This window comes from Arvicola amphibius, chromosome 8 (genome assembly GCF_903992535.2).
Source record: "Arvicola amphibius chromosome 8, mArvAmp1.2, whole genome shotgun sequence".
NCBI lineage: Eukaryota > Metazoa > Chordata > Mammalia > Rodentia > Cricetidae > Arvicola > Arvicola amphibius.
In genome coordinates this window covers 57385397-57403457 of record NC_052054.1, presented here as the reverse complement: position 1 = coordinate 57403457, position 18061 = coordinate 57385397, and positions in this window count along the sequence as shown.

The window sequence follows — 18061 nt, the reverse complement described above, 5'->3', positions numbered from 1 at the left end:
ATCGCAATCTTCAAACTGATTGAAGAAATGTTGACATTTATACCGTTCCCCAGTCCTGTTATAATCATTGTCACCAGTATGAATTTGTGAGGATCTTATTTTATGTGCTTGTCAAAATCCCTGTCGCAAAAAATGAGACTGAGAAAGTTTAATGCTTTATGTGCTTGCGGAGAGACGGTAATAACCCGGTTTCCCTGACCTCCTCCATGTTTCAAAACGCAGTGTCTGGTTACTTCTCGCACTGCTTTTGCAAGCTCAGCAGCCCAAGGCGGCCAGATCATCAGCCAATCACAGTGCAGGGAACAGAATGCTGGGCACCCTCCCCTGTTGCAAACCAGTTTTCCATCTTGATCTCCCCACAGGCAGGGGTGCTCAGCACACACTTAAAGCTTTCCCACTGACGTTTTAAACACAATGGGAAGCAAACAATCAAGGCACCTTTTTTTTTTTAAAAAAAAAAAAAACATTAAAACATTTTAATATCTGACGTTAAATTCAGAAAGCTGTCCCGCTCTGCACGAGTCCATCACCTTCTTTTCCAAAAAAAACGGGCAAATGATCAGAATAGACCTTTCTTAGAAAAGGGCACAGAAAAATGTTTAACGTCACTAAGAATTAGAGAACTCAAATCAAAACTGCAATGAGATGCTATCTCACCCCGTTCACAACAGCTATTACCAAAATTAGCTCATTCATGAGAGGAAAGGGGAATTCTCGTAGAGCCCTGACAATGGGGAGCAGCATGGAGGCTCAAGAAACTAAACAGAGCTAACATGCCCAGCCGTCCCAACAATATGTGTACAGTCAAAGTAAGTGAGTTCAGCGTGAGGAGACGCCTGCAATCATCCTCCACCCACTGATCTCAATAGCCAAGATCTGTGTATGTTAACAACTGAACACACGAGGAAAGTACGATATGCATTCATATAAAAATGTTATACAGCGATGGAAATAATGGAAACATTTTCCATTTGCTATGACACAGAAGGAATTGAAGGACACTGTGTCAAACAAAATGGCTCTGACTTCATACTTTTCTCTACTTCATATTTAGTGGCATCCTTTAAATGACATTATAGCTCAGTCCAAGCTACCAAAAGAGAAATAATCTGTTTATGAGTCAATTAAAGAATTATCTAAAGAGGCACACCAAAACTTCAATTTTCCTGAATTCTTTGATTAATTCAAATAAATCACAAGTTAGGATAAATCATATTTATGCTACATGTTCATAAAAACAAATGTGTGTGTGTGAGGGGGGGGGGGGGGACTGAGGACCAAACCCAGCCAGGATTGATCTACATCCTAGTTCTAAGCTGGGTTTTATAGTTATTACATTACTGAAATTGTTTTTCTTACAGTTGCTTCTGTCTCTTCAATTCTTTACCTAACATAGACCTGCTGTTATACCCATTTTCTTCACTGTGAAGATCACATCGTCAAACACATGAAAAACACAGCGAGAAAACTTGATGTAGCCTGAGGCTACAAACACTCGAATCCGCCTTACTCCAGGAGGTCTTCAGCACCCACCCAAACAGCACCATCAACTGGAGACCAAGTATTCACCTCTCTGAGCTTCTGAGGGGCATTCCTCCTTAAACCATCACTCCCACATTTCCGGGTGCACTTAGTGTGACTAGAATATAAATGCATTTTGATTGTAATAAAAATTTGAGTGGTGTGAGCTTTCCTCCTACATGGCATGCCTGAAAAGAGTGATGTCATCCTCACATTTTATTTTATGCATCATTCAGTGTAAAATACTTTTTAAAATAAAGTATATACACACCTACAATTTCTACCATCTCTACACACCCACTGTAAATCAGTTTAAATACTTAGCTGTACTGCATGATGATACACTAAAATGGGTCTTTGTGCTATACAGTAGTATGTAAATGTTGAGAGAAAGATGCCTGCTTAAAGCCCCAGGTGAGTTTATCTTTCTGCATCCAGAGAAGCCCTAGTAAGAGAGCCGACAGAAACACCAAATGGTCCTAAAAAGCATCTATTGAATTCCTACTCTCCAGGCGATGCTTTCTAAAATGTAGAATTTCATCAGTTCTGAATTGAAAAGATTGATCTGCTTGTCATGTTGAATAGACTCTAAAAGTAGTTTAAGCAACAATTGACCCTGAGCACAGTACTTGCAGGTTCTTCTGGGCATAGGGCTAAAGGCAGCCTCAGATTTCTGAGATAACTGAAATTGTCTCTGTTGTGAAAAACAGCGAAGCAGCTTACAACAGACAAACGCTCAAGAGGATTTTCATAATTATAGCTAAGAGAAATGAGATTTACTGGAAGTGGCATTTATGGCAGTAAGGCCATGTCTTTCTTCACAATTTCTTATGATTAAAAAAAATCAATTTCATCTACTTTTCCTAATTCCATTTTCTCTCTCTGAAAATTAGCCACTAAATTTAAGCTGTATTACAAAGGGCAACCACAACATTTTATTGTCATTAATTTATTTCTTTTATTGACTTAAAATTTCTGTCAGCTATTTTCAAGCACACTCGCCAAGAAGATGTGGGTATGTGCTTGAATCCACATGCGTGTCCACTGGTGAAGCATATGGGTGGAGACCCAGAACAACGGGTGAGGCAGCAGTGAGGAGGTAAACCTCCATGTGAGCAACCGAAGTCCCACATTGAATACCAAGAGCCCCTTTGGTGATCTGCCAGAGCTGCACTAACACTTCAACCAAATACAGCCACATTCCCTTGTGCTCCTAGCATGATATCGCCTTTGGCGGCTGATGGTGACTCATCTCGGGAAGCAGCTGCTAGACCCATGAACTCTGTACCTTTCTTACTTCCTCCTTCAGCTTCCTTGCAGCCTGGTCTTGGTGTCTGATTTTATTCCATGAACCAGGGCTGCAGCTCCTGCAGGACACTCCTCTCAATGAAGTCAGAGGCAACAGCAACAAAACCCAGAGCATCCAACCTTATGACTTCAGCTCATGCTATAGGTTCCAAAGTGCTCATGGTCTCCCTTCCTAGCTTCTGTTCCATGAGTGTGGTACTTTCAGTCACACAGAGACAACAGTTGGCAACAATACAAAAACAATGAAATGCACTGTTTATGCATGTATATATACATGTGTTACATATACATTATTGTTGTGATTAAACCCTGACTTGAATAATGTAGTCCAGGGTTCTGGAAAAGCATTCGAAAGCCCTTACCTAAAGATAAAGATTTGTCTTCGCTACTAACAGGACTATTTAGAATGTTCACCTGACTCTAGAGGGGTTCCCAGGTGTCCAGGGAGATGCCCCCAGCTAGTTCCTTGGGCAGCTGCGGAGAGGAAGCCGAAAAAGGCCAGATCCTATAATCATACTCATGAATATCTTGCATATCACCATAGAACCTTCACCTGGCGATGGATGGAGATAGAGACAGAGCCCCACATTGGAGCACCGGACTGAGCTCCCAAGGTCCTGATGAGGAGCAGAAGGAGAGAGATCATGAGAAAGAAAGTCGGAACAGTGAGGGATGCGTTCACCCACTGAGACGGCAGGACAGAACTAACGGGAGATCACCAAGTCCAGTTGGAATGGGACTGATGGAACATCCGACCAAATCGGACTCTCTGACAGTGGCTGATGGTGGAGGCTGACCGAGAAGCCAAGGACAATGGCGAAGGGCTTGGTCTCTACGACAAGGACGGGCTCTGTGTGAGCCTTGTCAGTTTGGTTGCTCACCTTCCTGGACCTGGAGGGAGTTGGGATGACCTTGGACTCAACATAGTGTACAGAACCCTGATGGCTCTTTGGCCTGGAGAGGGAGGGAGTGGGGATATGGGTCGAGGGGAGGGGAGGGAAGGAGGAGGAGGAGGGGAGGAGATGGCAATTTAATAAAAAATAAATAAACTGGGAAAAAAATAAAATATATGTCAGACCACCTTGATGGATAGAAAAAGCATAAATGCCTTAAGTAAACCCCAAGATAAGCAAAAAAATGGATTCTGAAATATTGGCCATAAGTAGCTAAGTTATAGAATTTTACCAAGAAGAGACCGAAAGAGAACAAATATACAATAAAGGAAGCACCAAACAGGACAGGAATTCCAGAGTCCCGCTACTGCCACCAACTGCCTGAGTACATTGACTTTAACCTCTCTTTGTCTCTTTCCTCCTCTCTTTGCAGAATAAAATAAATTCAATGAACTTAATGATAAAAAAAGATAAAGATTTGTTACTCAGTATTTTACTGGTGTTTAACTCTTGGGATAATTTCATGTTCAAGATAAATGGAGGTACCCTGAGAACTTCCAGTCTAGTTCTTACTACACTATGGGAAATCCCAGGAGGTGTTAGAGACGAGACCCAAAAAGCACAGTAGCAGTGTTTGAAAATTTTGATTTTTAAAAAAAGAATAAGAGACTTTGGAGCATATCCAAGCATAAAATTACCTTTATGAGAACGGTAGTGATCAGGAGTGAATGGTGTATCTACCTTTCATGGCAGTAGAGATTTTTAAGAAGGGACTATGGCAGTTAACTGTTTTGAACTTTTTGTGCTCATGCATAGATATTGCCATAAAATGTAGAGCAAGAGACAGACATTGCCCCTAATAGAAAACCTCTAGAAAACGTGCACAGTGATTCAGTCACATGGCTGTGGGTCTGAACGCTATCATTACTTCTTCAAACGCAGCAGATGGGTTCATTTTTATGAGAATCAGTTAGGAACTGACATGATCCCTCCCAAATGATGACTACTGCTTATGTCCCAAAGACACTACTGTCTCAGCTGTAACTGTGGCTCTCCACCCCTCTCTTTAGAGCAAGAGTTTGAGATGACAGTGCTACTGGCTGTGTGCTTTGCACCCTCGGTGGCTATTAGTCTGCAACTGTCTCGGCATTTATTTTCAAAAATTAAACTTGTTAACTTTAAGTGTACATAAGCTAGACAGAAAAGCAGTTTTACTCAAAATAGCATCAGCCACATAAATTCTGTACAAAAAGTACCTTAACATTCTGATTAAGGCATGCCATAAATTAAAGCGAGTCACAGAATATTTCAAAGAAAAATAATGCCCTCCACATCACACTGAATTTTCCCATTTATGTTTGGGAAACATCTTTTCTTAAAATAGCTAAAACTCACCTTGGGCTGAGCCCAGTTCTCAAGCAGACATCTAGCTGTCTCTCCATCTCTTTATTCCAACACTCAACTCACTCAACTGCTCTGCCGATTCCATGCATAATGTTCCTCTTGGCCTAATAAAATAGAAGGAATTCGTGTTTCCTTTTTATCCTAATGACTCAACAATCAAACAAGATTGACTTCTTTTTGCCAATTTTCCTATAATTTCAGAGCAGCAGGGTCATGCTGAAGCTAGATTTGCCTTTTTATTTCATCTTCATTATTATTTAGTTTTACTGTAAAGAGAGTTTTCTGACATTTCTGTACCTCTTTATACCACACTTAAAAATGGAGTTTCTCCAAATTCAAACAAGAGTTTCCATTGTTCGGTCTTACACGACTCAGTTACAGGCTCTACATTATTAAACTGCATTTTTCTAACAGCATTTGTGCCACTAAAGTTCCAATTGTTCTTTTTAAGAAAACGAAATTAGCCTTCAATGTCAGACAACAACAAAAGTAAAAATGAAAAACTTACAAAAAAGGAAAAGTGCTGATAGTGTTAAAGATAAAAGGCAATTTGAGTCATTATCTAGTCATTTTCAAGGAGAGCACTGGTATCCAAATATCATAAGACAGGGAAAGAAAGAAAGCATTAGTTTTCCATATTCTAAAGTTTCTTACCACCTACTTCATTTTTTTAATTATAGGAAGTAATCTGATACTTTAAAAGTCTAAGTTAAAATCCAACTTTCCTCTGTGTTTAGTGACAATTTCATCTTAAATAGAAAAACGTGGCTCTCCTGTGATTTTTTTTTTGTTTTGTTTTTTCTCATGGTTTATTTTTTTTTATATTTAAAAATTTCCATCTCCTTCCCTCCTCCTCCCCCTTCCCTCCCCTCCTTCTCCCCCTTCCCTCCCCTTCCTTCCACCCATACCTCCCCTCCCTCCCTCTCAAAGCCAAGGAGCCATCAGGGTTCCCCACTCTATGCTAAGTCCAAGGTCCTCCCAACTCCCCCCAGGTCCAGGAAGGTGATCGACCAAGCTGAGAAGGCTCCCACAGAGCCCGTCCATGCAGAAGAATCAGAGCCCAGCGCCAATGTCCTTTGCTTCTCAGTCAGCCCCCACTGTTGGCCACATTCAGAGAGACGGGTTTGGTCGCATGATCCATCAGTCCCATTCCAACTGGAGTTGGTGATCTCCCTTTAGTTCTGTCCCACCGTCTCCATGAGTGAACGCACCCCTCACGTTCCTGACTTTCTCCCTCATGTTCTCGCTCCTTCTGCTCCTCATCAGGACCTTGGGAGCTCAGTCCAGTGCTCCAATGTGGGGCTCGGTCACCTTCCCCATCTGTTGCCAGCTGGAGGTTCCCTCACGGTCCTGACTTTCTTTCTCATGTTCTCCCTCCTTCTGCTCCTCATCAGGACCTTGGGAGCTCAGTCCGGTGCTCCAATGTGGGGCTCTGTCATTTTCTTCATCTATCGTCAGGTGGAGGTTCTATGGTGATATGCAAGAAATTCATCAGTATGGCTATAGGAACTGGCCTTTTCAGGCTCCCTCTCCTCAGCTGCCCAAGGAACTAACTGGGGGCGTCTCCCTGGAAACCTGGGAACCCCTCTAGGGTCAAGTCTCTTGACAACCCTCAGGTAGCTCCTTAAATTAAGATATATGCTTCCCTGCTCCCATATCCACCCTTCCTATATCCCAAGCACCCCATTCCTCCGAGCTCCCCCCGTTCTCCCCTTCACATTTTTCTCTCCCCATCTTCCCTTGGCCCAGTCTCGCCCAACCCTCAAGTTCCCAATTTTGCCTGGCGATCGTTCTACTTCCAATATCCAGGAGGATTACTATATCTTTTTTGGGGAGTTCACCTTCTTATTATCTTCTCAAGGATCCCAAATTTATAGGCTCGATGTCCTTTAATTATGGCTAGAAACCGATTATGAGTGAGTACATCCCATGTTCATCTTTTTGGGTCTGGGTTACCTCACTCAGAATAGTGTTTTCTATTTCCATCCATTTGCCTGCAAAATTCAAGATGTCATTGTTTTTTACCGCTGAGTAGTATTCTAGCATGTATATATTCCACAGTTTCTTCATCCATTCTTCCACTGAAGGGCATCTAGGTTGTTTCCAGGATCTGGCTATTACAAATAATGCTGCTATGAACATAGATGAGCATATGCTTTTGTTGTATGATTGGGCATCTCTTGGGTAGATTCCCAATAGTGGAATTGCTGGGTCCTGGGGTAGGTTGATCCCGAATTTCCTGAGAAACCGCCATACTGCTTTCCAAAGTGGTTGCACAAGTGTGCATTCCCACCAGCAATGGATGAGTGTACCCCTTACCCCACAACCTCTCCAGCAAAGGTTATTATTGGTGTTTTGGATTTTAGCCAATCTGACAGGTGTAAAATGATATATGAAACAATAAAATATTCTGATTTTAAAAGATCTGTTCTGTGAAGACTGGGAATGCCATCTCTTGCTTCCTAGCTGTGTTTACATTCAACCTACAACTAATGCCAGCCAGGAAATGGACGAATCTTACCAAACTTGCTTCCCATGAGTCCTGTGAATGTTCCCCCTCTACAGTTCAACAGGTGGCCCTTTCACTGATCATTAGTGTCTTGGAGTCAATGTGGAACTTTTATTAAGATATTAAGTGCACTTAATTTAAATAGCACATTTATTCTTGGAAAAATCCCAACTCTAAGAAATAAAATCAAACAATATCATGTTGTAATACCCTGCCTGTGAAGCAATTTGGAGAATGCAATAAAGGAGTAGACTCTTTTTTCCTTCAAGAGGCCCATGCTCTGTTCAAGGGAGTAGGACATCTACATCTTTCAAGTTTGTCTGGTAGTAATCAGAAGCCAAGCAGACTTTCACTTCTATATTTGTTGGCACAGAAAGATAATTACCATAAAAGAATCGAATAGTGATACAGAAAACCAGTAGTGAAGAAATTCAAAGTCTAGAGACAATAAATTGGTTTTGGGTAATTAAGAAAGGTTAATTAGCAATGAAACTTGAACTAAAACTATAAATATGAGAAATCTGAGATTACTAGAGAAAGATAAACAGTTTCCTGGGAGGATAAAAAGACAAAAAGTGGCGTGGTAATGGGGACCTCCAAAATTTCTGTGATGTAAAACCATCAGCTGTGTTTCTGTTTATGCAGCAAGCATACTCATGCTTGGTATATTTCCTCAATGTGGCCACCCATAGGAAAGTTTCTCTTTTCCTTGAGCCTCACACTCTGTTCATCTACCCAACCAAGATTTGTATGGTCTTCCCTCTATCTCTGCCATATTAAAAAGAACAGAAACTTGAGTCATCATATATAAAGTTATCCTGGGTAAAGAAGATCCTTAAAGGTGCTACTGGCTAAGTTGTAAGGATGTGGGAAGGTTCTAATCATAGAATAAAGCAACCAAATAGGCACTGTAAAATGAGAATGTACAGTGGTGTCCAGCAGGATCTGGGGTAGAAGACATACTTTTTAGACAAGAGATCTGGCAGAGGGAATGCAAAACCCAGGTTGAGCTAAAATCCTAAGTACACAATGAAGTTAGTACAGAAGGAATGGAAAATCCTGGCTGAGCTAGAATCCTACCAATTAAGTTAGTACAGAAGTAGAATGGAAGTAAGGGTGGGAAGCAGACAGGTAAATAAGATATTGAACACTGAACCTTGGGTAATAATGTTTGTAAGGATAATTAGGAGACCTTTGGGGGAGAAGGTGAAGTTGGAATCATATTGAAATGACCCATGCGGCACCTACATGTTACTATATAGCTGATGATCTCATTAGACAAGAGGAGGAGGATGAAGGGTCAGAAACAGAGGTTTCCTCTTCTGATCTAACCCGTGTGTAATTTCCCCTGACCTACTAGAGTGTCTACAATGAACTACTCTGTGACATGGCAAATCTATTGTTTTGCCCATCAACACAATCAATACCAATTGCCACAGCCAAATCGATCTGGCTGCAACTCAAATAAATTCTTCAAAGGCTGAGAGGAATGGCTAGGCCACGCCATAGGCCAGTTATTTCACATCCTCAACATGCCCTATTCTGCCTCAAGAGTTACTGGGTCAGGGAAGAAGAAACCAAGGTTATTACCTCATTCATTTTAACAGTCCTGACTACCACATTTATGCCCTGAGTTTCCATAAGTGCTTAAGTAGTTTTGATGTGAAAATTTAGATGTAAATTATTTCAGTTCCTTTGATACCAAACAAATATTTGAGTATCCCTTCCATAGTATTTATTGAAGTTTGTAATATGGAAGACAATGTGACAAGAAGAGAAAAACGACAATACAGTCCGTCTGCACACTTCCCAAACCCTGTCCTAACCCTTTTAGAGAGAAGAGAGCAATGCACTGGGTGTGTCTTGTAACACTTTGCGTCTCAGATTGGCTTTAGCATAATCATTATAATAACTATCTTAAGACAGCTTAATAGTTTTCCCAAAGTGACACATCAAGGACTTGAGAGTTGGCAGTGAGATCCTTAGTAGGACCCAGAGCCAAGAGTGTTTGATATAATACAGGTCTCACTGTAAATATGATCAGGCCCTCAGAAACAACCATATGAAGAGCCAATTCCTGCTGCCAGGTGACAAAACTTTATAAACAGTGTTCTGTGCCATTTATTTCTGACATTAAGAGCAAGTTCAAGACCAACAACAAATATCTCCCCTTTATATGTCATTGTATTTATGTGGAATTAAATGATTATTTTGAATCCTGTTGTAAAGTGCAAGAAAGCAAACTCCACGTTCATCAGTTCTGTCTGTGAAGCATGCCTGAATTTTCCACATGTCAGGAGGTGTGCTATTGGCAAAGCAGAGCCAAATATAGAAAGCAAGTCTTCTTAGGATGAGGGATTTGGGAAGCCTATAGTCCATAGAACATTTCTCCGTGCACCTGTGTGGACAAGCTAGACTCAGAAAGTGCAGCAGAACTCAGCAAGGTGACATCTTACATGTCTGAAAAGGATTCTGTAGGCAGCCATCATTGCCCCTGCTTCACCTGTGATGTGGCTTCAAATCTCAATTGCTTAAGGCAAGTAAGCCCTAGCTAGTCAGTTTGGACTTCGATTGCTCATCCAAATTGGGTTAAGCAAAGGGGTTCAGACCCAAAATAAATATATACAGTCGTTAAAGGAATGTGAAGGGAGAGACAGTACTCAGAGCCAATAGTCAAAAACAAAAACAAACAAACAAAAAGCACAGTGTGTGTTTTTGTTGATTTGTTTTGTTTGTTTTTTAGTCCGGAATCACAGCAAAGCAGGGGAGATATGAAAAGCTAACCACAGAGCAAAATACCATTTTACCCTGCAAGCTGAAATATCTGCAGCCTGTGAAGGATCAAACAAAATAAGAATAATATCATTATTGCAAGGGCATCATAGAGAGAAACTCCGTTTGGAATCACCTGAAACAAATGGAATGAGCTTAATCGGTTTCTCCTGCAGCCTGCTCTCTGTTCACTCCTCACCACACACTCCAGGTCAAGTAGTGGATCATTTCTTTCCTCAAACTGCCTGGAACGTGTAGCCATTCTTTGTATTACATTTCCTCGACACCATAAAATAAACCGTACTATGGAGTGTTTTAATTTTCTATCGTCTTTGGAAAATCATGCTAATAAGACATTTAGTGGAAAGAGTAGTCGCCCAGTAAGTAGTAATAATCTTTTATGAGGGCTGCTGTGAGAGCCATGAGCAAATATGTTGACCTTGAAGTTCCAGGCTCCCCGTGCGAGCAAGAACAATGACACAAATATTCATTTAGATGAATGCTGACCATGCTTGGCCTTATCATTTCCAGCTCCCCACATTTCAATTTTCCTAGTTATGCTCAGAAACTATGGCTTGTGATGGAAAGCAAGAGAAGGATACTGTTGCCATGGCAGCAAAAAACATTTTTCTCCCTCAAAAATAGTATGTCAGAGATCAGTAGGAAAAAAAATGCTAACTGCACTTGCAGAGAAAATTAAATTTAAATACAAATTCTTCCTATTTTTCAAGGGTTATTTGTGTTTTTCTTCTGGTTTTTTTTCTGTTTTAATGTACAAAGATTTGTTACAACAGACTTGCTAGTTAAAATTTTTTTCCTTGCTTTCAGTAGGTTACCCAACGTGCAAAATCCAGCCTTTAAGAAATCACAAATGGAATGGTGAGGATTTACCAGTGGTTTGAAATGACACTCAAAGTAGGATTTTTCAAAAGCCTCTCAGCTTCACAAATAATTTTGCAACACAACGAATATGCAACGACTACAATGACAAAAACAAAAATAGCCACTGTCATCCTTTCTGATTCCTCTGCTTGTCATTCAACCGAGATATTAGCCTTTTCATGACTGGCTGAATGAGTCATGCTAATGTATCAACCTGTGCTGCTTACGCTCTCTTCTGCATTCCATTTTGGTGATGTTGCTTTTGCAACCACAGCAGTGGCTTCAAGAAAAACAAAATGCCTAAATTTTTCAGCCCTCGGTGAGCTGTTAATATTTTCTAATGAGAGAGTACAGCCCCATTGTTGCTGTCTTAATGCTGGGCATTGCCTTCCCGCCAAATTCAGCAGTATGCTGATGGCTCATTGTTAGAATTACAGCAGCCCCTGCCCGTGCTAGTCCCATCCTCTGTGTTTTCTCTTTTATGTACTAAGATAAATATTAGTGTCAGGTACCCAGAGGAGCGAGTGATCTCTCTCCTGCATATTCGGTAGCAGGTTGATACCTTTTGTTTCTATTCCATGACAGAAATGGAATTCAGAAATGTTCTCTCTTTTCTTTCTTTTGCACAAATGCCCTTGAGAAAGTCAGCACATGACATGTTCTAATATAATGATAAGCCATAAATTGTTGTATGCAAATATATGTAAGGTGTTCTTAATTTCTTATCCTATCCCTCCTGCTAAGTTCAGTTTATCACTGAAGTTTATTTAGGAACAAATCTATTCCCAGTCTTTATCCTGAAGCCAGTTGATTCTGTGCAGCATGTCTCCCAAATAAACATCCTCTACTGAGCAAAGATTGAACAAACTGGTTACTGTGTTACAGGGACCAATTATATTACTCTTTCCTGGGAGAAATAAAAAGCGCAGTCATTATGGCTCCGTTTGGCTGTGGGGCAGGTTTTCTGTCCGGTCAATGTTTTCCTTGGAACCAACACAGGGGCCTCAAAATCTTTTCCTTTGTGATTATAATCAAATAGGTTTCAAAATACAGAGAAACCAGAATGTTCTTTGGAAAATAGGCTTATTGGGTTTGTCCCAAAGCTCGACCCTACAAGGCTCAAGGAAATAAAAAGTCATATTTTGGCTCTCTGAGGAATAGTCACAGTAAAAAGTATGCTTCCTCGAGCTCGAGTCAGTGAGGTGAAGCGAAGGTAGTGGTTTGCTGTTGCAGGGAGCTTCCCAAGGTGATGCTATCAGAGTTTTCCTAAGACCGTACTACGGTCTCACAAGATCACTCTATCTTTCCCCAGTCATTTCCTGATTTTTCTTTACTATTATGATGTATAAAACTGTTGTGGGTAATTGTGCTTTGGAGTGTGATTCAAAGTTTGTGTTTCAGCCAGGGCCTCAAAGCAGCCTCGGCTCTGAGCATAGCCAGGCCTGGCCTCTGCAGATGCCATTGATCAGTGTGCCAAGAGTGGTGTCGAGTGAGCAATACCAGGGAGCACTGCCCTTGCTCTGTGGCCTCGCCCCACTGTTCCCCCTGGGGACATTTAATGTCTCAGATTCTTAAAGAGTGCATTTGACTAAACTGGGTGCCAGTTGCTAAGATACCTAAAATAGGAACAATTGTTTCTGTTGGACTTCAAGGGGATGAAAATAAATTAACAAGAATGAAAAGTGCCCAGAAAATTAGTCATACAGAAAATAATTATACAATGTTCTCTGAAACCAAAGGGCCATGTATTATCACAAGGAACAACTTGATGGATCTTGCCACGGCCACTGCTGTACCTGCTTCTGTATTCAGCTATGAAAATGACAAATCAATTTTATTTTGAAAATAATCACTTTCTAATTACCCAGAGTGTCACAAATTCATGTGGATTGCACCAGGTCTCGGCACTGAAAAGATTCAGATCTCCAGCCGTGTACCGTGTACCTCTCTTCCTCGAACCTTCCCAACCATCTCAGGCAGTGGGTTGTTGGGAATTTATAATGAAGATGGGACACAAGCTGATCCAGCTAGAAAACAGAAACTTAATGAAGGATAATGTGGCTACTTATGATCCAGCTCTGAGAACTTCTAATTACTATAACTCCCCAGGCCAGAACACATTCGACACATGAGGAAATCCTGGACAGTGAACTAGCATTGAGTTACTAATATCAAATCAAGGAATTGCAGCCGATCCCAAGTACACATTCACACAAAACCTCTGGGTACAAATCCCTCAGAGACTTCCAGATCTTATTCCCCATACTGACCCCTATTTCCTATTGTAACACACATTTTCATGTTGCTTTTCTTATGGTCAAACTCAAGTAAGCTATCCTTGTATCTAGAATCTCTCTCCCAACTTAACTTGATACACTCTAGTGTATCAGCTTTAGCTCAAATATGGCATCTTGTCTATAACCCTTCAACCTTCCTGGTGACCACTGTATGTCCAATTTAGGGTATGGGTACTGTTTGTTATGTTTTTGTTTGGTTTAGTTTGCTTTTAAAACATGGTCTGGCTTTGTCATCCAGGCTAGACGTAAGTGCCTGGATCCCCACCTCAGCCTCGCACATAGTTAAAATTAGAGGTTCATAAATTCTTCTCTTACTCTTTCACTACAGATAACTCATTCTTATTTTTTCTTTTTCATGAGATTCAAGGACCTTGTTTCATTCACCGGCTCACCCACGGTGACAACAACTCTGTGCTTAGGGCATGGCAGCTACGATATGCTGAAAGACCTCTCTAGAAATTCAGATGCTGTGAAACAGAAAGTGCGACTCCAGCATTGCCCTGCGAGTTTCCAAAGTTTTAAAGTGGAGATAGAAACATAATTCCTTCTTTGTCGTTGATGCCAAATTTTAGAAAATCTAGTTAAGCACTAAAGACATGTCATCTTTTTTAAATCAAATGAGTGTGCTCAGTCGGCATTGTGCAAGTATGCGGAAGCCACTGTTCATTTGTTTCCACACCAAGCCTTTTACACACCCAAGACTTTCATGAATCATAATCCCTTATTGCCATTTATTCATTGTGTAGAAGTAATGCACTTCATGTGTAGAGGAGTCTCATAGCCTGCATCCTTAAAAGAGTATTCAGGCTAGCCGGGTGTCCTTCCCGGATGCCAGCCTTCATATAGAAAAGGATGTATAAGTGCTTTAATAAGATCTGGTGACTTTACTATCAATCTTAGAAAGTGTGCCCAGCCCTTAACTTCAATCTCTATTCATCACTGTTTGCCAGTGATAGCCAGACTTTACATTGCTGTCACAAATTACCGAGGCAAAACAACTTAAGGGAAAAAGATTTATTTTGATTCACATTTTCAAAGATTTTAGAGCACCGTCGTGGTGACTCAATAAAGAAGGGCAGCTGACATCATGAAGGCCAGGACAGAGAGAGACAGAGATGCACAAAGACACACAGAGAGACTCTGAGACAGAGAATAACAGCTAAAGGACACTGATATCTTCATATTTCTTCTCAGCTCCAGCCTTGCTTGGTGACCACATTTAAGACGGGTGCTCCTCCTAAATAACTCTCTCTAGAAATGGTCTCCCCGAACTGCATGTTTTTTGTCTTCTAAGTGTTTCTCAACCTGATCAACTTACCAATCAAAATTAACCATCACACTGCCTTATCCCAGATTTAAACTTTAGAATTTCCTTTGGTGCACCTGCCATAATTCCCAAGTCCAGCTTCTAGAATGCTTTTATTGGTTCCACACCCATGTTTTCTATGCTTTCAAAGAAAAAATTCAGGAGAAGCCTAAAGGAGAGGTGACGATGTATTCATTGTATTTGCTTCCTAAATTTCAATTTAGTATTGCTTTGAGCATAGAGCTGGTGACTGCCCAAGACTAAAGTCATCAAATAGCCCCTAAATTACATTTTATGTATGACTGATTAAGAAAACTCGTTTGTTTTTAATAAAAAGAAATAAGTGGATTCAGTTGGCCATGTTGACACCAATTGTTGACAGAAGTTTCTATCCTGCCTGGTCCCATAGCTGTTCAGTACCAAAGAAAAACATAGAGACCTACATTAATCATAAGATGGTGGGCCTATTAGCTCAGGCTACTTATTAACTCTTACATCTTACATTAGCCCATAATTTTTATCTTTGTTAGTCATGTGTCTTGGTAAATTTTATCAGTAAGGCATTCTCATCTTGTATCCTCTGTGTATGGGTGATGACTGCAGACTGAGCCTTTCCTCTTCCCAGAATTCTCCTATTCTGGTTGCCCCACCTATACATCCTGCATGGCTCCTAGTCAAGCAGCATATTATTAAACCAATACAAGTGATAAATCTTTACCAGGGTACAAGACCATTGTCCCACAGAAGTAAAGTTTACCAAAAGAGGAATAGATTTCTAGTTAACTACATGATATTAGTGAAGGTCATCTGTAGGATAGTATTGTATATATTAATGCCAAAGCATGTCTTCATAGACCATAGGTTTGAAAATGGCTGATTCTGGAGTATGCTGTGACCATCACCCACTAACACTCAGATAATTCTAAGAACCAATCCGGAAAGATGTCTCTTTAAAACATCGTCATATTGTCTTCCCATTTTCTGGGGCAGAATTCTATAGTTGGCCACATTATCTACACCATTTCTAACCAAAATCCTACTCAAATGATTAATTTCTTAGGTAAATATCCAATCTCGGGGTGGGCATTTAGGAGGTTATACAGCAATTTAACACTGATGCTATACCTAGAATTTTCTTTTTCTAGTAATTCATTCCTACTATACTTTAAGTGATGATCTTCCTAGATTACAAATAAAAAGAAACTATTTCCTCAGCATAGAAATAACTTGAAAAGCACTGACACAAAACACTAATCCTCCTTAACCTGATATCTTTTGAAAAATGCTGAAGGAAGCAACAGACACGCCATTTAAAACAATCTATGTACAGCATATGGTTTGAAATAATACTTGTAATACAATAGCTATTAGATTCTCTAAAGCTCATTTACAGCCCATCTCAGGTTTTAGAAGTCCCAAATTCAGAGCCTTTAATTCAAGGTGACAAGGCCTGGAACTGCCTTGTCAATATTCTCCTCTGTTTGATTATTGTAATAAAGGCTTTGGTTCACTATTAAAATCTCAAGATGAGCAGCAAGAATTACCATGCTCAAAATCATTACTGGGCTCAAAACTAAACACAGGACCTACTGAGTGAGTGCTGTCAGGATCTTTTGTGATGTTTAAGTTTCTTCAGAAGAAAAGAAACAATCAACTAGTAATAATAGTGAAATTGATAATGACCTAGTTATCCTTTTGTATGTTTTATAATACAGTGAAACCAGACCTGCTGTTTATAAAAGAAGAGCTAGCATGAAAAGCGATTGATCAATAATGCTAGATAAATTACCTCTGCGAATAGAACGAAGAAGACTAAAGCCCGTTGCATCCTGTGGTGTATAAAACACATCCTTATCTCTTTCTAAATCCACAACCTCATTCCAAATAAGGATTCATGTAGCTCACATAAACATGTACAATCCAATAGAGTGCTTTTGAAAATGAGTATATGTTTTAAAGTGGAATGCAAACTAAAATCAAAGAACACATGCCCTGCAAAAACAAGAGCCAGAATGCTGCTTGTCTCCACTGCACACCTGCTCCTCATACAGTGAAGGTGGTAAACCTTCAAGATAAAGGCAAGGAAAGCCTTGTATACAGGTCACACATGTGACTGCTGGAAGGCTGACACCCATTGAGCTACTTTGCCACCAAAGCAAGATATAATCATGTTGAATTAGGTTTAGTTTGTCTTTAAGAAAGAACTTCCAGGCACTAAGAGAAGTCATTACACTTCTTCTGCAGACCATACTATATCATATGGTAGTTTAGCTCTTTATACTAGAGGAAAGGAAGATGACATCAATCCAGACAGTAACTCCATCACCTATCAGTCCAGATGCAACTCCTCTACCTACAGCTTTACTGAGGGTCAATACACAGATACAAATTATATATCTTCCAAATATAACCTTCCAGGCAACCTGAGTTACATACTACCCAAGCACTGTCTAATAAACTAGATACCAAAGGGATAAAGCAAAATATACTTTGGTGCAGGCCTTTTCATTGTTTGGCTCAATCCAGACAATTCTACTGTATGTCTTCACACACTAACTTCACTACCTACTTTTAAAAATAAAATGTTTTTACCATAGTCACACCTATTTGTTTATTCCCTGTCTATGGCTTTTCTGAGTAGGACAAAATTAAACAGATTTCACTAAGATCATTTGTTCCACAATATTAAAAACACTTACAATATAAACCATTACAGAAAATGGTGGTCAATCTCTGTTTAATGGATGTATGAGCTGGTAACAATAGTCTTCTAAAACTAAGTTTGCCATCTGGACTGAACCTCCACCTGGCGATAGATGAAGAAAATGACTGAGCCCCACATTGGAGCACCGGACTGAGCTCCCAAGGTCCTGATGAGCAGCAGAAGGAGAGAGAACATGAGAAAGAAAGTCAGGACCGTGAGGGGTGCGTTCACCCATGGAGATGGTGGGACAGAACTAACGGGAGATCACCAACTCCAGTTGGAATGGGACTGATGGAACATCTGACCAAACCGTACTCTCTGAATGTGGCCGACAGTGGAGGCTGACTGAGAAGCCAAGGACAAAGGCGCTGGGCTCTGATTCTTCTGCATGGACGGGCTCTGTGGGAGCCTTCTCAGCTTGGTTGATAACCTTCCTGGACCTGGGGGGAGTTGGGAAGACCTTGG